Source organism: Manacus vitellinus, unplaced genomic scaffold, assembly GCF_001715985.3.
Source record: "Manacus vitellinus isolate BGI_N305 unplaced genomic scaffold, ASM171598v3 scaffold_4_pilon, whole genome shotgun sequence".
In the NCBI taxonomy this organism is placed as follows: Eukaryota; Metazoa; Chordata; class Aves; order Passeriformes; family Pipridae; genus Manacus; species Manacus vitellinus.
Genome location: NW_021940604.1, coordinates 14,254,603 through 14,276,814, shown reverse-complemented (window position 1 = coordinate 14,276,814; position 22,212 = coordinate 14,254,603). Strand labels below are relative to the sequence as shown.

Here is a 22,212-nt window from a genome sequence, read left to right as displayed (position 1 = left end):
ACCTGTTCCCACTCCGCCTGCACCTCGGGGCGTTTCCCCAACCCCCATGCCGAACCTTCCCCCGAAGGGCCACCACATTAAGGATGAATTTCCTTGTACACACAAACTTCTCCCTCGTCCTCAACACCAAGCCTGGGTTGCTAATGCACCTGTCTGCCTGGTCAAAGGCCTCTTCCAGGTGTCTGTTATAGCCAAGAGGGGGAAAGCTGTTCTACAAAGGGTTGCACACATGAAAGCAAGTACAGATTTTCCTTCAGCATTGACAAGGACTCTTCCAGGGCAAGGTGACTTGGCAATCGAGGGTCATAAAGGAAAGTGGTTCTTCAATCAGCTTCTAAACACGAATTTGTCCCAGTCTGTTACCCAGATGCACTGTTTCATGTTTATTATTGGTTATGCAGATCAGTAGATTATACAGGACTGAGGTATAATCACTCAGCAGATTTTCAAACCAAAGCAAGGAATACAGCTTTATCCAGAACAAAATGTTATGTGGTATTCTCTGAAGGGTGCTCACTTGGCAATTTTCCCATACAGTGAAACAACCAGAGTTTTGATGGCTGCAACATATTATGAAAAAGGGCTGTTAAAAGCCATATCATGCTGTTAATATCACTCAATATATTCTTAAAAAAATGGCTATGATCCATAAACTGCTTTCACACAGCCTTTATTCAACTGTCCTTAAAGGGAAAACGTGGGCAACAGCAGAAATGACAGCATTCCTAACACAGCCAACCACTTCCCTCCCAGAACATGGCTTAAACGTTCCCTGCTAAAACAGGGAATAAAGAAAGAAGCACAACTGGGCAAAGTCAGTGTAGACACTATACCGTACCCTGACAATTGGTTTACTCCCTGGAACATACTAGACAATGAGGCTCTGTTTGCTCTGCTCTCACTGGCAGGAGCACAGCATTTCCTCTCAAATGCACTGTCATTATCAACCTGATATATATCTGGAAATTAATTCTCAGAATGACACAATTAGGCAGAAACTTCCCAGGCATTAATTAGTAAAAAAGGCGCATGGGAGTGTAGACCTACCTACCAAAACTTGTATCACAACACTTTATAAAAGATTTGCTTTGCATTTCTATTTAACCAACACAAACAGAATTCCCACACTACAGTTGTTTGGAGCTATATAGGTACGCAATGTATAAAATTAAATTAAAATTAATAATCGGGAACCCTATGCTATATCTGAATCTTTTCGGGAACTTTCACTGCAACTAAGTCATCAGCCGCGACCTACCAGAACACAGCCAGCACCCTGCATGCCCCGAATTCCAGGATCGGCTACCGCCTACGGTTAAGTTGGCTGATTTTAGATAAATATAAACATATACATTTTTTTTTAACTGGCACAACGAAAGCCCATTTGAGCTCAAGTCCGAAATCTCCGTCCTCACAAAACTCCGCGGCACAACCTTCTCCCCAGAGGCAAACCCACGTGGCACCGGGCCGCGGCGTCTCCGCAGGTTTTCTTGTCCAGGCGGAAAACCGGGTAAATAAATGGCAGCAACAAAAGGGAGCAGTCCGGTGGCTCTACGCGCCGGCGCGGGGCTCTCTCCCGCCCGGGGCTTCGAGCAGGGTAACCCCCCCGGCCCGGCCCTTTCGCCGCCGGGGGCCGCCTCTGCTCTCCGCGAGAATTTGCAAACGCGGCCTTGAGCTTTGGGAGCGTTCTGCCTTTTGTCCCGGTTTAGAGGCGCGGGGGGATTTTCGAGGGTCCCCCCTCATACCTGGCGGGTTTGTTGCATCTGGATCCCGAGTAACATTCCCTTTTTGGAGCGGGGGGGAAAAAAAAATAAAAAAAAAAGAGGGAGAAAAAAAGGCTTGGATCTAAAGCATCCGCATTACTCACCACCACTTCGTTTGCTGCTCGGCTGGCGAAATGCATGCACGGAGAGCTGGGCACCGCACACGAGGTACGCGCCGCTGCCAGAGCCTCTCAGGAAAATGAGCTGACCTCACTGGGCCTGGGAGACGGAAAGGGGGGGGGCAGGGAGGAAAGCAGCGAAGAGAAGAGAAAGGAAGAGATTAAACGGCGAGAACCCCGCCCAGGCCTGAAGGCTGAGTTAACGTCCCCTCATCTATCCGCACATGGTGGAATAGGATTACAGCGCAAATGGGGGAAGGAGCTGGCTGCACGCAAGGGATGCGCCCTCTTTCCCTTTCCAATGCATGCAGGCAATCGATTCTGATCAATTATTTAGTGTCCCCTTCAGGGGAGCCTGCTCGGGACGGGCAGGGATGCCGGGCGTCTTCTGTACCGACAGCAGGACGGTGACAGGGCTTTCTTTCCTTTGTTCGCCGCCCTCTTCTGCGCCCCTCCGGCAAGAGCCCGCTTCCACCGGGAGGGGTAGAGACAAAGGCAGCCCCCTCTCAGAGTTGGTGGAGATCATTTATCTCCGGGGTTATTTATCCGCCTGAACACAGGGAACTAACGGGCCACTGACACTTTACTCGTGTCGCGGGCAAACCCCAGAGGTGGCCATCTGTTTTACCTTTCTGTTCTGTCATGAGGTGAATTTACCTTTGCTCTGAAGCACCTCAGAGGGCTCTTAAGATTTTACGATTGAAGTCTTTCCTAATTACAAACAAAGAGAAGCAGAGAAAAGGCTTGCTTTCCTTCCCCTTCCCTCCCTGCCCTCCGAGGAGGGTCCCTTGCCATCTGATGGCTGTGCGTGGGAGTGTCCCGCACCCACCTGTGTCTGCGTATCTGTGTGAACATCGGGCAAGAATAGTCTCGGGGGGAGCAGTACTCGAGGTGGGGTCCTTCTCACTCCTCCTGCAGCAGCTGGCAGGTCCGGGGGAGCTCCTGGGCTCTGCCTCAGCCTCGGCAGCGCGTTCGAGGCGGGAGAGGCGGAGGGCACTTCGCTCCAGCCGGGAAGAGACTGGGTTTCCGGGCTGGAAACTCCTCCCGAAGGATAATTAACCGAGGATTTCGTGCCCATAGGTATACCAGCATATACGTACATGCATATGTCTATATACAAACTAAATGTACACCGTACATACGTATATACATAAATGTGTGTGCATACACACACACAAATACACGTATAAAATATACGTATATATGCATGGGTTTATTTATTGTATGTACATATATGCTTATCTCTGATGGTCTTGTGCGGTCCTTGGGGGAGGGCAAGCTCGGGAAAGGGCAAGCTCAGGGGAGACCAGCTGCCCCCTTTCCAGCTTCCCCTCCCCCACAGTCCTCTCCACCTCTTCTGATATGCCAAACAGGACTCAACGTCCTGCTCAAAGGTCTTCCCCCCATGCAGGTGCATGTCCTTCAACCTTGAGCCCAAGGACTGTGTGAACAGGATATATATATAGATGTGATGAGTTGAGGGCAATCAGAAAATAGGAAATGGAACATTTATGCTGAAGAAGAAAATCATTAGGATGATGAAAAACTACTTTTTGAATTCATAATATTTAATGATTTTTTAAGCCTTTGAAAATCATAAATAACAACTGCAATCATACCAATTAAACAGAATAACTGATTGGAAACATGAGGGATGAAAATAAAAAATATTTCTGGAGTTGGAGTTGAAAAACTTTCCTGCAAAAGCACTGGATAGATTCTGCTAGAACATCTAGGCTCCTGGTCTCAGTGAATATACGGAATAGAAGCAAACAGGTCATGACAAAACCATAACATTTCGTCTACACAGTATCTTTCAGAAGGACAAACACAACAGTCCATTTAAGCACTGGACAGCAATTAGCATCCTTTCTGCTCACTTGGTGGGTGAGATCTCTGGATGAACTTTCCACAGAAAAAAATATGGGATGTGATGACATACCACCTACAATAGGTTTTATCATTATTTTGCAAAGATACAGATTCTTATTTTCTCATAGAAGTGCCCAAATGAAAATCAGGTCATCAGATTATCTTCACCCACATTTTCAGGCCATATGTCTGATGGCAAAGATCAATCTTATGGAAGAAAAAATTGCCCATCTCTCAATGTCATTTGGGACTGTTGATTTTATTCTCAAAATTTCCATTCTGACTAAACTTCAGTGCTGATGCAATTATAAAAATTGACATGGGCACAAAAATATTCTACTCATATAATTTACTCTTCTGGGGGAAATGAGTATAATCTACACAAGCTAAAGCACTCTTTTTCTAATATAAGCTGTATTTCCATTAGGAAATTCTCTGCTAGATCTCTGTGGGCATTTTCTGTCACTAGCAGGTCATGATATAAAAGACACAATAATTATATCTACCCTTGAATAAGTACAGTATGAAGAGATCTATACATAAAGTTAATATAGTAAAAATTCCCTTTATGAACAGATTTTGTTGTAGTCTCTAAAACCTGTGAATTGAAATAATGCACAGAAAGATCTTAACTTCACATAGGAAACAGGATGCTCTCAGCTGACTATTGTCATTCAGAAGTGAAGCACTGCCATGATGCTAAACAGTTGTATAAATACACTGGCTCAAGTGTCAGACAAAACAACGGAAATAAAATATTCAAATTAGGGAGAAGTAGAGAACAAATCAAAAAATATAATTATTGGTCCAGTATAATTCCACGGTAGAGAGATTTTGATTACCAAGAGCAGTTTTGGTCCCCCTTCTCAAACCAGGCATGGTGGAAGAGAGTTAGGTACAGAGAAGGGTGGCCAGGGTGTGAAGTGTGTGTGCTTGAGGAATGGCTGGGTATGGTAGGAGTCTTCAGAGTGGAAATGGGGTGACAGACGAGAAATATGATGTAGGTCCCTACAATCTTTAGTAAGGAAGGTGTACAGCGGTAAAAGGTTCACCGTCACTCACAGTCTCTTCCCACACAAGTAGTGCAAAGATGCAAATGTCAATGAAAGAAACAAGCAGGTGATGGATTCCAAAACACTAGAAAACAGTCCTTGTGGTTAAGCTATTCAATTCCCTGACACACGGTGTTGTGAATATAAGGGTCTATGCGGGTTTAAAAAATGATTGAAGAAAAATCAGTTGGACACAACAAAGGGCAAACGTGCTCAAGAAACACGTCTCCACTGACTATTTCTTTGATCTGGGAGATTGTCTGGGAGAGATATTAGTATGTGTTTTTGTGTTCTCTTCCAGCATCCACTATTGACCACAGTCAGATACCTACCAGTAAGTTAAAAAGTCCTTGATCTGGCTTTGTATGAGAACTCTTATCCTGTTAGCATCACCCTCTAGCTTTACCCCTCTCTCTTTTCCATCTTGTTTATATTCTTCATTTCTTTTTCATTCCTCCTCCATAGATTTCTTGTCATGCAGAGCACTGGCAACCTGCTGCACCCTGATAGAGCATACCTATGACTTTTTCATTACGTTTTTGTCTTCAGTATCTAAAAGCATTTTGACTTGATTTAAAGCTATGAATACCTTGTCTTCTAATCTCCATTATCGCATGCTTATGTAGAGTCATTTTTTTTGTTCAGTCTACAACTGCATTTAGTTGTATGCAGTTGTGCAAGAGATAAAAGAACACCAGACTCAGAAGTAGAGGAAGAGAAAGGAGAGGAAGAATTTCTCTTCCAAGCAGAGTTTCAGTTTGTCATATAGGTCTCTTTTCCTAAGTTAAGAAGAGAATCCCTTTACGTAACACCCTAAAGGTATGACCGAAGCATGACCTCCTGGCTTTCAGTAGAGAATACTTTAATAACAGATTTCAGAAGCAGGTTGGAGAGGATCTTTTTCCAGGAGAATGCCTGCGTGGCTCACAATTGCTGTGCTTTTACCACTTGCTTACTCACCTCCTCTGCCCTCTTGGGAATATGCTGATTTATGCTGGGGCAGAAGGAGAAGCTTCTGGAGCATGCTGTGCTAGTTCATGGTACTGGCACTGCCCCAGCTGGCAGAGGCAGCAGTTTATCTCCCTGCCCAAGAAGATGTGCCGGACACGACTAATTATACACCAGATCGGAGCCCATTTTCTCTGTCCATTAAAAAAAAAAAAAAAAAAAAGGAAAGTTTGGGACTTTCAACTCACCAGTTTCTAATATGTTGACTAAGTGTGCCAAGCAGTAATTCAAAAATAAACAATGAATACTTTACAAGTGTTCTCTTTTCTTATTTACTTGGAAATGGAAAAGCTTTCCAGGTGTACTGCTGTATTGGGTTTGGCTAAGCTGAAGTTCATTTTCCCACAGTAACCCTCACAGTGCTGTGCTTTGCATTGGTAGCTTGAAGGGTGCTGATAACACATCGGTGTTTTGGCTACCGCTGAACACAGCATCAGCACTGTAACATTCCTTCCTTAGTTGAGGGCAAGATCCTGGGAGGGGACCCAAGTAAGCCAGTTGACACAAACTAACCAAAGGGATATTCCAGACCATATGACGTCAGCTCAGATATAAGAGCTAAGGCAAGGAGCAGGAAGGCATTCATTGTCTCCAATGGCTACCTGCTGAGGAACCATCATGTGTACTGAAGCCCTGCTTCTCGGAAGCTGGCCGACCATCACTGCTCATGGGAAGAAGAGAATAAACCCTGCTATCTTTTACTTCACTTCTTGCACGCACAAGCTTCCACTTTACTTTTTGCTTTAAATAAACTGCCTTATCCCAACCCACAAGTGGTTTTTCCACCTTACTCTCTACCCTGTCCAGCTGGAAATGGGAGTGATAGAGCAGGTGGGTGGGCACCTGGCGTCCAGTCAAGGTCAGCCTACCACAACTGCATAGCAGAATCGTACAGCACCAAATCATCATATTTCAAAAAGAAGAAACCTTTATGTTAGATAGGAATAATATTTGGGTGAAAAAGCAAAGCTAAAACCTAAATATTTTAAGCTCATACAACTTAGTAGAATAGAAATAACAGCACCAAATAATTTGTTAAAAGAGGTAGTTTGGCATACATGTTAAAATCATGGTGGTCTGACTGTCATGTCTCCCTCCTTTTTCGTCCTCCTCCTCCTCTTTGGCAGTTGCTTCTCAGCCAGAGACAGCTACAGCATGGCACACTGAGGCTGCACCTTCTGTTCATCCACAGACCCTACCAAGGGGACAGGATACCCCATCAAAGGTACAGAAATACCATCTGCATCCTTCCTGGCAATTCATCTCAGTGGGAGAAGTAGGTCATGCTGCTTTTCACTGCTGTGTAAAGGAAACAGCTTCAGCCTTCATATCTGTGAGGGATCTCCTATATCCTGGTTCAGGAAATCTGTATGGCATGCACTGTGTCATACCTGTCTTGGTTTAACCCTTGCATTCAAACACCTGACTGGTTTCTCAGCTTCACAGGCTTGTGAGAAGGCACAAAAATTGAAATTGTAAGGAAAATTAGAGAAATCTTTGGATCCGTCAATGGAGAATAAAACTAGGTGAAATTGGGTCTGTTGCTTATAATAACTAAATTCTTATAAAATAAAGGCTTGGTTCTATTTTTTATATCATGCATTTCATTCAGTCTTTCTGAAGGCTTCAGGAAGTTTTGAAGTCCTGATCTTTATTCCTGCAGCAATCAATTGTACCTATGGTTCAGAGATAGTGTCAGAACTGAACATGCCCTGAAATAGGCAAGAGCATGATCAAAAAAAAATGCATTAATTTGGAACTTAAGACACTGAAAAAAATCTAACTTTGTTTGCTGCCACTCTACTTTCACATATTCAGAGTATAAGATTACACCAAACTTGCATAAATCCTATCATGGATACCTATATCTGCATAGTCTATATATTGCATTAGCATCTAAAGCTCACTGATTACTTAATGAGGCTAATGGGAGAGGAGCAGTACAGAAAATTTTGTAGCTAAGACCATGGGAATGAAAGCCAAAATATGGAATTTCTCTAAATTAATCAGTCTTGTACCCTGTCTCATTGCATTTTATATAACATGCTCACTGGCTGCTAAACAAAACCAATACTCCTGTTTGGACACTAACACAGTACCAATATGTTCAAACAGTCTTTTCCAGGAACAGATTTCAAATATAAAGCACAATAATAGCAGGTGAATGGATGGTCTTAAAAGAAATTAGTCATGAGCAGGCTGTACCCTGTGGTCTGCCTGCTTCCTCCTGACAGGCAACCTGTATGTCACACTGAGCAGTGGCTTATGATCAATATGAAGGTTTTATTGCTCACATTAGTCTTTAAAGTCCTCATTGTGTCTTTCTCAAGCAGGCTGCAGAGCTTATTACCCCATGGTGCTCCACCACAGCCTAAAGTAAGTGGAAACAGAGGTTCTAGCATCTTAGAGGGGTTACAGACTCCTTCCTCTGTGCCTAAAGAGAGTATGGGAGAAGCAGGGCCATCCCAGTATTGTACATCTGGTGACTAACAAAGTACAGTACTTTCCAGGGGTCTCCACAGTTGGTGATCTTTCTTCATTAAACTGTTACAGCCCAGCAGCTGACCATTGCATTAGTCAGGCAAGTGTAAAACAAAGCTGCAGAACTTTAAAGGCACTAGAATGCCCAGTTCCCTTTGACGGCTAAGAAACTTAGGAAAGGCAGGGACAGAATGAGGAAACAGGTGAATAAACAGTATTTTTTTAGCTGATGTTAGACAATTAGTTGCCTTTCCACCTGTGATGCCTCCTGAATTACTCTTTGCCTTGTTGTTCTCTTCTTATGGATAATCTCTCTTTTTGTTTTTTCTTTACTCTCTCTGGTAATTATTCTCTATTACTTGCATTTCAGGATCAGCGCATTTTTGTACAGATCATTTGTGAGCTTAATGTGATTTTCGGAGATAACTCTTGGACTAGGAACTTCTGAAAACATTGTCAGATTTGTCGCTGTTCTTTTTTCTCCTAAATGCCTGTGAGACCTCAATGTAAGCAATTCTGAAAATAAGTTTTTTCATTTCTATGTTTTAATGGATTTTGAATATGATGATTTGACATTTTATTTGTTAATTTACACCTGCAAATGTTATGGAAAAATCACTGTACTTAGGCAAGCTGAAAATTAATAAATCAACAGTGAATCAGATCCTTTGTTCAACAACTTACTGGGCTTTTTATCAAGCCTGTTATGCTGTTATCTACATTCTGGATCTTATCCAAGCTTCTTACATAGTACCTTAGTGCTTTTGGAGAAATTAGAGGACTCTGGTACACATCAAAATAAGAGAATCAGGATATCGGGTTTTCCAGCTGGTACACGTGCACAGGAGAAGCTCTGTAGGTGTATTGAGAAGTACATTTAACAGCTTCATTGCATGGCTTTTGATTCAGGGACCACATATTTAATGAACAAATGAGAAAATTATTTGCCCCAGATCTCATCCCTTGCATATGCTGGTATTGTTTTACATGGCTTTAAATGACAGACAGTGTTGATCAGCTCTGACTATACCTACAATAGCTTCTGTGCTCTCTCCAGGCTGCAGGAGAGCAGCTCACTGTGTGAATGAGGCCAGAGCCTCTGTTTCTATGGTGACTTTACCTGAACGTCACCCCATCAAGCAGCCCTTCTTCAGTGCCATGGAGCTGGTGAAGGGGAGGGGGAGGAGGTGGAGGCAAGGAAGGAGTATTTCCAAGGAGGCACCTGGGAAATCAGCATTGGTTTGTTACCTCTGTAGCCCTTATGGTAGTGTCAGAGTGTCAGGGAATGGAAATAGGAGAGACCTCATTCCTGCAGGGCAAACTTCAGGGAGATGCTGGGCTCCTCCGCCCTAATCCCCTCCTGCATTCTTTGCATCTCACAGAAAGCACGGCAGTGACAAAATGCTGATAGCCTGATCTTGTTTGGAGTCCCAGTGGAGTAATGTTATTCAGCACAGCACATCTACCCTGGTGTAATTCTATAACAAACAACATAACAATCAAGCTTTGTGCAGTATGGACAGGGCCGCTGACATCGGAGTCCTGCAACAAGGCTTTGGGTCACATTGCCATAGCAAAGTGTAAACCCTGGACAGCTCATACTGCTGCCCACGGAGAATCAGAACATTGCAGGACAGATCTGAGATAATCTTTTTTTGATGTGAGGTGCAAGAGACCAAAATTTTAGTAAAATTGACCCTTAAACTTAAGATAATTTCTTTGGGTTGGAAAGGGTGCTGCAGAGTGAGTCTTTCTCCCTCTCCTCAGCCTGAATGTGGGGTTAACTTGGTACATATCCCAGCAGTCAGCAATAAATCCAAAAGTTTCTGTTCGGCCTAACTAAACAGTTATTAATGAAACATATACAGGAGAGGATACCCCACAGGTTTCATTCATTATTGAGGGAGGAAGTCCAAGGAAAGCACACAAACTTACCCTGTTGTAAACCTATGCTTGCTCAAAAGAGCTGCGATACACTCTTTCCAAACTCATCCTCTTTTCCTATGCTCCAACTTGTCTTGTAATAGTAGAAGAGGCATGTGGAGGAAGCAACAAATTCTCATATTACAAGGATATTCCCTAAAATCTTCTGTGGCTAAATTTTAGCTCCACTGAAGTCAATAGCAAATCTTATATCGTCATCAAAATGACCATACCCGAACATTAGGATTTCTTAGCTGTTTTGCTCATAGTTGCAAACTGGCACAGGATTGCTCAGTGATTTGAGTATTGACAGATTTAATTTAGAAGCTTTGCTAAATAAATTGCTATAAAGAAAATATATATTTTCAAATCACTGTTTATTTCTGCCATTACTAGAAAAAAATATGGTCAGTTCACTTGAAATACTTCATATAACCTGAGAACTGCTATGAAACATAGTAAGGAATTGTACTAGGAATGGACTTTATTAAAACAGTAGTTGTCTTTGCTATCTTTGTGTGTAAAACATTTTTGTATGACAGAAAAAAAATTTAAGCAAAATACAAATCACTTAATGCAGCAAGGTAGATCATCTCACTTTTATAATGAAGTTTTTCTTTCAAGAGGAAATGGTGTAGTTACTGGAAAGGAAGGCTCTCTCTGCTGAGCGGGGGCTGCCGATGCTCAGGCACAGAGCCAAGCAGTGCACTCCCATCTTCTGTACCTTATGACTTTCAGACAGAGTTTTCTAAAGTAATGATAATATTCATCACCACCTCTTCCTCTCCTATCCTTCAGATCTAATTCTGGAATGAGATATGAAAAGCAGGCTAACTCAGGGAAGTTAAGTCCCTTCTCTCAGAGATGATTGAGTTAAATTTTTTGAGGGAAAAAAAACTAAAGCATTTTTACCCACTTTTCATTTGCATGTGCTTTCTATTAATCGATAATTTTAAAGATGCCTCAATGCGTTAAAAAAAATTTCAGCTTTCTTTTTGTTTACCATGCTTTTAGTAGCTTGAAATACCAAAAACTCCAGTGCTGAAGGCTTCACTAGCATTAAAACCCACAAAAAGACACGTGAAAATTTTTATTGAGCCCAGAATATCCCTCTTTCAGCAAGAATAAGTGGCTTCTTCAGTAACTGCTGTGGTGACATTGTCTCTCACAGCAGAATGTTTTGTGAGCCACTGGGAGTCTGAGTACCAAAGTATGACCCTGATTTGCTTATGTTTATTTTTATAGCCTTTCAGCCCCATTTTCTAGGCTATATGTGAGAATTTCATAACTACAATGAAGCAGTTAAATTGGATCTTGCATTGTGTATTGCCTGTATAATGTAGTACCCCAAAACTGTTGTGCTCCTGTGAAGATGAGAAATTGAGGAACTGTCAAATGTATGACTTCCCAGAGCAAAGAATCTTCCTACTACCATCCTTCACTTCTTACCAGAAAAATCAAACTTTCCCCACATGCACAAAGGACAATATTGATCTCTCAGAAGAGCAACTGTAGATCTACAGAGGTGTTTGATGTGTACTGCTGTTGGAGTAACACTAATGAAACAGAAAATGACGGGCCTGTGTGCAGGGGCCCATTTCCTAACACATGAAGCTGAAGGTGCATACAGGGAGTAATTGCAAAAGTTCTGTTGTATATTAAAATATTCTTGATGAGAGTATGAGAAAAGTCTTGCTGAGAATGAAAGTGTTCTTAAGTCAGAACTTCTCTAGTTTATACGAAAGAGTGCAGCTTCTGTTCCCTGGTTGCACTCTTATCATTATGCTTGTAATCATAATCAGTTGACAGGGCTCAGAGTTGTTCCCGGGCTCTAGAGGAGCATTACAAAACCCTGTGCCCTAGTTCTGAAAATGTTAAAATTCAAGTATGCTAAAATTCAACTATGTTCTCACCACTACAGGTTTCTCTTCTACAAAAACAGCAACAGCCTTCACAGCTATTCTGATGTGTCTTATCTGAGAACACACATCCTTGCTACAGTGGAGATTGCCTTGGAGAGAATTTTTCAATGATACTTTCCTGGGTTCCACTCAATGATTTCCCTGAAACCCACTCATTTTTGCAGAAGCCTGCTGGGTAATTTTAACCTCCTTTTTTTCTGCATTCTACTCACTAATTTTCCAGTCACACACCTTTGCAGGCAGGATCGTGATACTTCTGAGGCACTTCAGGCAAGGGCCATGCAATCCTCCCACAACAAGATTCAGAATCAGATCCTGCTGAGAGTCCAACAATGGAGAAATACTAAACCAAACACCGTGTCTTATATTTTTCATATCCATTTTCATGTTATTTCTTCTTCAACACAGAGAGTAGATGAAAATGAGCATCAAGAACAGAGTTTATTATAGTCAGAAATGAAAACTTAGAAGACATGGGTAAGTTGCATACAAGTGGAATTGCTGTACTTTATTCTTCCTTGTTTTCATTTCAGGGTGTGTCCAATAGATTTTAGATCAGAATTAAGTGAACAGCATGATGATTAGGTATTAAATTAGTGAAACACCACAACACTTTTTGCATTTGCAAAAGGCAGTCATGACTGTTTTCCCACATATAAAGCAACAAAAAAATGAAGCAGGTATTTTGATGTCTCTCGACTAGGCTGTGGAAACACCTTCTGTCATTTCACTGTAAAATGTCAGTGATGTTAATGAATGGTTTTATTGACATTATGTTGTAATTAATAGTATTAATACATTGGGTAGGGGTTTTTGTTTTTTGGTTTGGGTTTTTTGTTGTTGTTCTTCTAGGTTTTTTTATAAAGCAACAGAAGACTCAAGACATCTGTCAGATGACATTGCTATCCAGAACAGAGGACATATGGCTGTTATTTAGCATAGTCGCCCAATTCTCCCACACAGCTTGGTGGTCAAAACTTTTAAAGCAAGGCCAGAGCAGCAATGGTGAGCCAGAGCTACAAGTCTTTCAGGGGCGGGCAGAAGCCCAGTGTGAATCTTCACTGCTCCATGTGTGACCCCCTCAGTTTTTTGGGTAATCTAGGATCTGAATTACTGAACCTCCTCCTGTTTCAGGCTGATGTAGAAGCTGTATGGGAAGCATGAGATACTAAAGAAACATTGTCTCTTGCCTCTGTCATGAAGGGACGAGGTTGAACAGAAACAGTGGGACTGTCAGAAGCTGACTCCTCCCTTGCTCTCCTTTAAGGAAGGGGAGAAGGAGCAGGGGGACGGAGTAAGCCATTCTAGGAATGGTGTGTGACAAGTAGGGATGTTGCTAAACTTAATATGTTATCTGGTGTCACTTGAGAAAGCATGCAATGGGTAAATTGTGCCAAGCAGAACAAACATAATCCAAGAACATTAGTATATTTCAATCTTAAGCAAATGAGCAGATTGACTACATATATTTATATTTGAAGGAACAGGTAATTTCATCCACTAGGACCTCTAATACTTAATCAGTGGTTTATACAACTTGGCTTAGTTACATTCCCAAAATGGAGGAATTAGTTATATATCCATCAAGTGGATAGAATTTGTCTCCGAGTAGTGGCTTGTAAAGTCCAGAAGACTTTACAAAAGTATAAGCCTGCTTTTTACTATTTCAATACCTGAAAAAAACTGACTACATAGAAGAAAAGCAAGTGGATTTAGCCAGACAACTCACCTTTTGGAAGTATTTTGCAGCTCTTGGTGAATAACCTTTCAAATCTTACATCTTGTAATCACTAACAAAGCTTTGGCTAAGGATCAAACTAGTTCTTCAAGCAAGCTTGAAGCCCTTGTGCCTTCATCAACCACCTTTTCAAAGATAATGGTAAGCTGCACCAGTGATGTGAAAAGAGCATAACAGCAGAGTTATTTCCATGACTGCCTGGTGAGCATATTAGTGCATAGGCAGTGTCCAATGACTAAGGAGTTCTGGAAACTGCGTAGATGAATACCAACCTGGAGCAAGAGCAGCAGCTAGTCCACTTCCCAGACAGCAAAATTTGGGATTCTCCCTTTTAATATTGCTGCAAATTATAAAAGAACTATCAATATGTGGACAGGGAACTGTTTGTATCTGTAACTGTATCCACCCTGAGACTCAGATTCACAACTTGGTTAATGTTTGAACTGTGATATAGAGGTATCATACATACAAGGGTCATCAAGATCAGAGGAGATATTTCTTATAGGAAAAACAGGAGACATCAGAATGACTCCAAAGCCTTTTCTCTGGGTCACACCCTTTTTCTGAACAGTACCACACTACCTGGCAGCACAAGTTTCATTTGGATCAAACTGACTTAGTCCAAATACAGCATGTGATGTTTATACCAGTTTAAGGTATTGTCTTGACTGTAGTAAAAAAGTTGATACCTGGTCCAGTAAAAAAGGCCTATTCTGTTATCTCTGCTAAATAAAGACAGAGCAATGCTTTAAAGAAGCCTGTGAATTAAGAAGCTGAAGTCAGTGCAATGGGCAGGGGGGCTGTTGCCAATTTTTTTTGGCAAAGCAAGTGGAAAGCACTGTTGCTGTTAAAGATTTGTTTAAAATCATTCTGTAGCACATTGCCACAATGTCTGGCACAAGGAGCCCTAAAATCACATGTATTCTCTCTCTTTGCATCTGTCAGCTGAGATCGAGACAGCTGACTGAGAATGTAGATTTTTTTATTTCAGTGCTGTGGTTTGGCTTACATGCATACTTGTCAGTGTATTAAAACCAAATTCTAGTCCAGTCTTCTGATTTTATTCATTTTTTTTTCAGTTACGTGTGAAAATAACGGATTGAAAAGTTAGATAGCATCATCTAGTGTTCATTTACAAATTTACAGGAGCCTGCAGTTTCACCACCCTTACTTATTCAGATTAGCTGGCACCAGTGTGGACTCCAAAGGAAGATGTAATATAAATTCTTAATTTCCAGCTGTCAGTCTGTGGACTCTAAGGGAAAAAAAAAGAAAAAAAAAAGAAAATGAAAGAAAGAAAGAAAGAAAGAAAGAAAGAAAGAAAGAAAGAAAGAAAGAAAGAAAGAAAGAAAAGAAAGAAAGAAAGAAAGAAAGAAAGAAAGAAAGAAAGAAAGAAAAGAAAGAAAGAAAGAAAGAAAGAAAGAAAGAAAAAAAGAAAAGAAAGAAAGAACTGTGTCATAACCACACTGTTAGCATTCACAGATGAATAACAAGAATATCAAATATTTTGTTGCAAGTATTTTTGAAAATAAGGTGAAGCCAGAGGATTTTGGTGTGTGATTTTAGTATAAGGATGGTAAAAGCCCAGGTTCAGAGCCTGCTGTACTTACTCAGATTTGACAAAATAAACTACAATGCTTTACTTTTTAAGTACTTGTTCAAAGACAGAGAATCAGAACAGGAATGCAAATCTTCTCTCTTCAAGGTTAAGCATTTTAAATTAAATTAATTACAAGAAAATGCAATAGAAATCCAGGAGGAAGTCACAGACTTCAGAAACTTGCCTTCTATAAAGCTTGGCTGTTTATGTTCACTGTTCTGGAGGGAGTTTTGTTTTTTTCTCCTTCTTAAAACTTCAGATTTCAAGATTTTAAAATCAGTTGTGCTTAACTGTATACTGTGTTAGTATGTGTAAACTAGTTGGTAGCAAGGTCTATGCTAATGCAAAAAAAAAAAAAAAAAAAAAAAGAAAAAAATTATCCCCGGTCTTTCATTTAAATCTGGGCTATAACATAAGACTTTCTTGTATCTGTGTCAATGACACTCTTAGTCATCCCTAACAGGTCACATCACTCCAGGAAAGGCAACCTTTGTTCCTAGGGCACACAGCAGTTCCCTTCACCACCCAAACAGCAGAAAAAATTCAGATCACATCTCTCTAACCCCTTCTGCTGGATGGTTTCCCATGGTATGCCATCCTGGGTAAGTAAGCATAGTATTGCAGCTCCCCACAAAGACCACAGAGCATGACTCAAGTGATGGTGCAGTCAGGGAGGAGACAGACAGGTTATGCTGGAAACCAAGGTAGGAACAGGACAGACAGCTGGATAGGAGGTTGAGGGAGGCATACCTTTTTATCAGCAAAGACTATTCTTATGTTCTTGATCCCAATTAAATGTGACAACTAAGTATGACTTGAGCTGAGTAAGGTCATGTGCCACACTCATTTGAGGAAACGGCTCTTCAGAGCAGGCCGGGAATATTTGGGAAGCTGGACAGTTTTTTCAGTGAAATCAGTGAATCCTCAGAGGTTCTTGTTTGATAGGAATACCTGGGGGCTAAAATGAATTCCTTTAAAACCTATTAAAAATTAAAAATGTGTTTCTCTTACATCCTTTTGATAATCCAAGGCTTAATTTTTTAATGACCTGGGACAATGGACTAGAAAGCCCTGTCCCACAATAGCTGCCCAGTTGTGTGCTGCAGGGCTTTTATTATAGTCCCAAACTTGGTGGGCTTTGTGGCACTTAGTCATGTTTATGTTTGCTGTGTAATATCAGCAGGTAGCTGTTAGATATAGGAAATATATTTCACATGAATATTTATGCATTGGACACTTGCATTATGGAATTGATGTTGACAGGTATGAAAACATGTTGTGAGAAATCTCAGAAGCAGAGTCCTTAGTAGCATCCAGGTATTGGAGCTTGGAATGTGATCTAAAAACGAAGAGAAGTCAAGTGAAAGAAAAGCATGAAAAAATGGGCAATAGAAATATTTATTATGTTTTCCAGAAAAATGTATAATTATTTCTTTTTCTATCATATCTCAGTTTGATGATGTGACATCTCTCCATATAGTATCATTAGGTCTCATTTCAATATTAGCTTTGTTGTGCAAGTATCTGTGAATACCAAGTCATTTCTCTCTTAATACATATCCATGCATATCTTTGCTTCTTACAGACCTTTTCTAGGTTCATAGTATCATGATTATGTTTCAAAAATTACTGATTTGGTTTAGGAATTTTATGTTAAATACACATTTTAGTTTAATCAAATAGGTTTGGAATTTGTTTTTAGTGCGTTATTCAGACTTCTCTAAACAAGAATGAAATCTGTTTTTCTTGAAAATCACCCTTATTTCCTCTGTCATTGCAAATGAAACTGCAGACCAAAATACTGTGCTGTATACCAACAGAGAATATCAATTAGAAACAACAAGAGTGTTATTCTTTTACATGACAGAAACAAAATTAGGCAAGAAATGTGAGGATAATTTATACCACTTGTCTTTCATTTTACTACACTTTCTTCCAATTTTCTTACATTAAAATTTATCTTTCCTGCTTACACAATGAAGACTAATTTGTTTCTTTGAGAAACATTTTTGTTATCTCTCCTTTCCTTTCTTGTAAGGAAGCTTCTCCCCTCCCCCTCCCTTTTATTTTTCAGTCTGAGGAAAATGGCTGCAGCTGGAAGAAGATGGTTCACAGTCTTCTGAAAATCTTCTCTGCAGTCTCTGAGTTTTAAGTGCCTCAAAATACATCCTGATTTTAATTCCTGAAATAATTGTTTACTTCTTCCAAATGGCAAAAAAAAGCTGTTTTGGTCCAAGTTTCTAATTGATGCAGTCATTTTGCATACTTCACATCAGTAAATCTGGGCACCAGCATCTAGCTACAGATTTACTGCTTTGGAAATTTGTGCCTTTATTTTAATGAATCTTTGCCATTATGGTGATTCTTTCTAATTAGTTATTCCCACTTATTCTCATTTTCATCTAATTAAAATGTCATGCTAAAAATATAAGTGAAGATTCAGTTAATTTGTCTTATAAATGGATGCATAATTAATGAAAGATTGAAAATCTTTCATCAGCTGACAATGTGATTCTAGTATTTTTTGCTGCAGTTTGCTCACTCCCTAGTGATATACAAAAAAGCAGCCAGAAGACTTCCTTGACTTTGTACACAGTCTTGGGGAGGTATTTGAGTAACTACTTCTGAGACAAAATAGAAATATTATATGAAAAATTTACTGTCATCTTCCTCCATTAGACATGTGTTTACAACCCTGATGCTCTCAGGAATATATCTATCTATTTTGGTTTTACCAACTTTTAAATCTCTGTTCCAGTGAATGGAGGTTTTGTGTGGTCTGTCTCAAAGGAACGAATTCCACCATATGAAAATAAGGTTGATGTCTTGTAGAGTAGGTGTTGAAGAGGTGATGTGGAAGACCATAGATCTGTAGGTGCTAAATTCTACAGATATTTGAGTCTGTGATCAGCTTAAACTTCACTTTCTAAACTGAAGATAACAAAATGATGTGAAGGTTATGGTGTCATCTGAACTAACCTCTAAGGAAAATATACCTCCAAAATACCATTATGAAAATGAAAACTATAGGTTAATTCAATTTTTTTTGTTTTGGGTCTGATGAAGGGTTTTGTGGTTTTTATTTTTTTTTTGGTTGATTGGGTTTGTATCCATCTATCTATCTACTTATCTGCCCACACATAAAGTCACATTGGTCCTGCAAGCAAGCCTGCTCAGGAACTTGAGTATGGTCTGTACTCCTCTGGAGCGCTCTGATCTGAAAGAGTACACCTGGGACAGCTTCAGGTACGCATTACACATCTTGTAGCTTACTCCTAAATCCATATGTTTACCTTGCTGGTAGTTACTCCTCTTTTACTATTATGAATTGGAACTCTGGAAATGTTGGACTTACACTTACCTTTGTAGCCAGTTATCCAGCCAGACTTTCACCCAGCCAGCTCCATGGAAAGAATGCTGCTTCATCTGGGAAAGAAAAACTGTATATGGTAAAATCCCACCACAGCTATGAATCTAGTATTTCCTAAAATAGGAGTGATTGGATTTGATTTGATTATTAGGTTTGGGGGGGTTGAGGTTTTTTGTTTGATTTTGGGTTTTTTGTTTGTTTGTGTTTGTTTGTTTGTGTTTTTGTTTGGTTTTATTTCTTTTTTTTTGTTTGTTTGGTTTGGTTGGGATTTTTTTTGTGCTACGCTGTATGGCCAATTCAATAGTTAGCTTCTGTCAAAAAAATAAAGGAAAGAAAGCGAGAGAGAGATAAAGTGAATATATTATTATGACCATACTTCACCAACATTTATCAGCACAATTTATAGTCTGGATTGTCAGGATCTGCAGCTCTGCAGCATAGGTTACTCTTTCTGGTGATGCAAGATCAGCAGGTAATACGGGAAGTCTTTTGGAGAGGGGAGAACAGCATGAGAATGATGTTTTCCAAAGAAGGAGAAATGTTAGGTCCAAGGACATATGGAGAACACAGGATATGATGATGCAGCACCTGCTGCTAGGTCCACTACATACACAGTGTAGTTGCCCCTCAGATGCCTGACAGTCTTACCACGTGTGTTGCTGTGTTAGTGGTAGAGCCCGCTCATGGTCATGAGGTTTAGCTGATGACCTTTACTAACAACGACACCAGTAGCAATTTATAATCTCTTTTATAGCCCTGTTAAAGGGTTTTGCTGGAGGCCACTGAAACCAGAGAGATCCTCCCTTGCCAAATATCCCCGCCTGTGACAAAAAGAAAGTCTGTTCAAAATGATAGCTGCAGTCAATAACAACAAATATGAGTAAGTAACCTAAATATATCCACTGTTCTAAGTTTATCCAGTGAAATACATGAAGAATACCTTCAGCTACAGTGTGGTCTTGTTTTCCCTGGAACAGATCACAGTCAAGGAGCACTCACAATTACTGGTGGAAATGTCAGGGCATGAAAAAATGTGCCAGGTGATAGGGAGGCTCATCCAGAACAACATCCCATCTAAATGAAAACTCATTCTTCTTTTTCTTAGGACAGTTGCCCTAAAATGAAGTGTGGGAATCCTTCTTTTCAGTGCTATTTTATGTGATTGAAGGGTAGTGAGAGCGCCAGATAATCTAAAGATTTCTCACATGCTTCTGACTTCACTCTAGTGGGAGTACTGGTGCTTCTTCCTCACTCGCTTTCCAGTTCCTTCCTCAGAGTATCCCACCAGGACTACAGAGCTTTATGTTTTGATAGTCTGGGGACTTAAGGCTGCCATCTTTTCTTGCAGTCACCTCAACCAGTCTAATTGATGCTTAACAGCTTTTCTGCTGTTATCTTGAAGCAAAATCTGTAGCCCATCTGAAAACTACAGAGTTGTCTCTTGAAACTTGAAAACAATTACATATCAGACCTGAAATTACCATCTATCATAATCTACAGTCTTTTCCAGCACGTGCTTCTATTGCAATGTCTGTATGAGCACATCCTTACTGAGTAACTGGTAGGGTGCTTATTAAGAGAGTTGTGAAAAGAACAGAGGTGCTGACATTACTAAGTCTTCCTTAATCTTCCACTTATTTAAAATGCTGACAGCCCTGAAGGGGTGCTATGACTCAACACCCAACATCACCACCACTCAAGTCCAATTGATATCACATGAAGCACACCCTTGTCCCCCCCCTCAGGACAGCAAAACCAACAGGCCTGGATTCCAAACTGGAAACATCAGATATTTCTCAAAGGAAAACCATTGTCCCTAAAGACTTAAAGAAACTTCAGCAACATATTCGCTGGCACTGATAAATGCAAAAATTGAGTAAGAGCTATAAAATTAATTATAATACTTTTCAGAAAGAATTTTTTATTGTACTACAGAAAAATTATTGTTGACTCTTTAAAGATGAATTGGGTTGTTGAACTCCTTTTATTGCCATAGTAAGCAAAAGGCCGAAACTCCTAAAAGTGAACGAACTCAGCAGAGTTTGTCTAAGTAGATGTATTCAAGTTTTGTTTTTTACCATTTAGCATACAACACAATTTTTTTTCTATAAAACAGCTCAAAAATTGATATAAGACAAGCCATTATGTCATTAATTTCTCCTAATTCTGTATTATAAGTCTTTTGAGAAAGTACATTTTTGCATTCAGACTAGTAATTAATATTTTTACGCCTACCCAGACCAGTGTTAGTAGGGTTCGCTTTTCCAGATGGCAGAGCAGGAGGACAGCTTTTCATGCACAATAAAGTTCCATACAAACATGGAACCAATCAATTTACTATATGTAATCTGTCATGAGGATGTAAATGTACTGTACTTCTGCAAAAAAAAGTGAAGAAGTTTATTCACCTCTCTTTACCTTAATTACCTAAAGCAAAATAATTCGAAATACAAATGGCTGGTATCTCTCACTAGCAAATTCAAACTCTCCCCCTTGACTACAGAAAACCAGAAAGAATTTAGGCTCCTGATTTGGACACTTCCTTTAGTGATGGTAAAAAAGAAAAAGCCAGCCACTCTTACTCACTCCTTCATGTTCCCAAATAAAATTTTTGCCCTAGTGCAATTATGAAATTTGTGCCTTTTATTTCATTGAGTCACAGGTTTCCTCTGTAAGTCTTGTGACCTAGTTAATGCCTTTCAGCATTATTCCTTTTTAGGTGAGCCTTACTGCCAATTGTCTCAGTTAGATCCTTGTATATATATATATATATGTAGGTATGTATGAAATCAACACAGTTCTTGGCATTTATCCTCAGTATTATTTCACAGAATGTCTTATTTCAAGGAAATAAAAAGTACCTTTGAAAACATTTCTGAAAGAATTATTTCAAAAAAGTAGGCAAAACAATATTGATCTTATTTAATCTAAAAATATTTTTTTCTCTGTCTAAAGGTAAACTTGTAATTTCTACTACCTCTACAGCCAGTCAGGAGCAATACTCCTCTCAGTGGTGTGTTTTAAATGAGTTACATTCTGGACATGTCTCATTCTCTGGTTTGGCTATCGAGGGAATCTTCATAGCTAGGTTAGTATTTAAATGTCCACAGTGAGCTTAGATAAATCCCATCCACAGAAAGTTAATGAAAGAACAGCTTGATTATTTGTAACCTCTGCAAGGCAGCATGATTAGAAAAAGCGTTCTCCGATCTATGTATTTCAAAAGCCTTTGTTTCTTTCTCAGTAGCGGAGCCAAAAATAATAAATGATCATTGAAAAATCATACTATTTAGATATTTAGAGACTAGAAAGTCTCCTTAATACATAGAGAAAATGGAAAAATTTTGAATTGAACTGATAAATT

General features: G+C 39.9%; 1 protein-coding gene and 1 long non-coding RNA gene across 2 annotated transcripts in view; both read right to left on the bottom strand.

Moving 5' to 3' along the window:
* THEMIS (thymocyte selection associated) overlaps positions 1–22,212 on the bottom strand; it is a 305,377-nt gene that overhangs the window by 183,816 nt on the left and 99,349 nt on the right. The window lies entirely within an intron of this gene.
* On the bottom strand, positions 369–2,828 carry LOC108640647. Its single transcript, XR_001921330.2, has 3 exons — positions 2,712–2,828; positions 1,868–1,982; positions 369–560 (listed from the first exon to the last, which is right to left on the bottom strand). It is a non-coding gene; the product is annotated as an uncharacterized LOC108640647 (long non-coding RNA).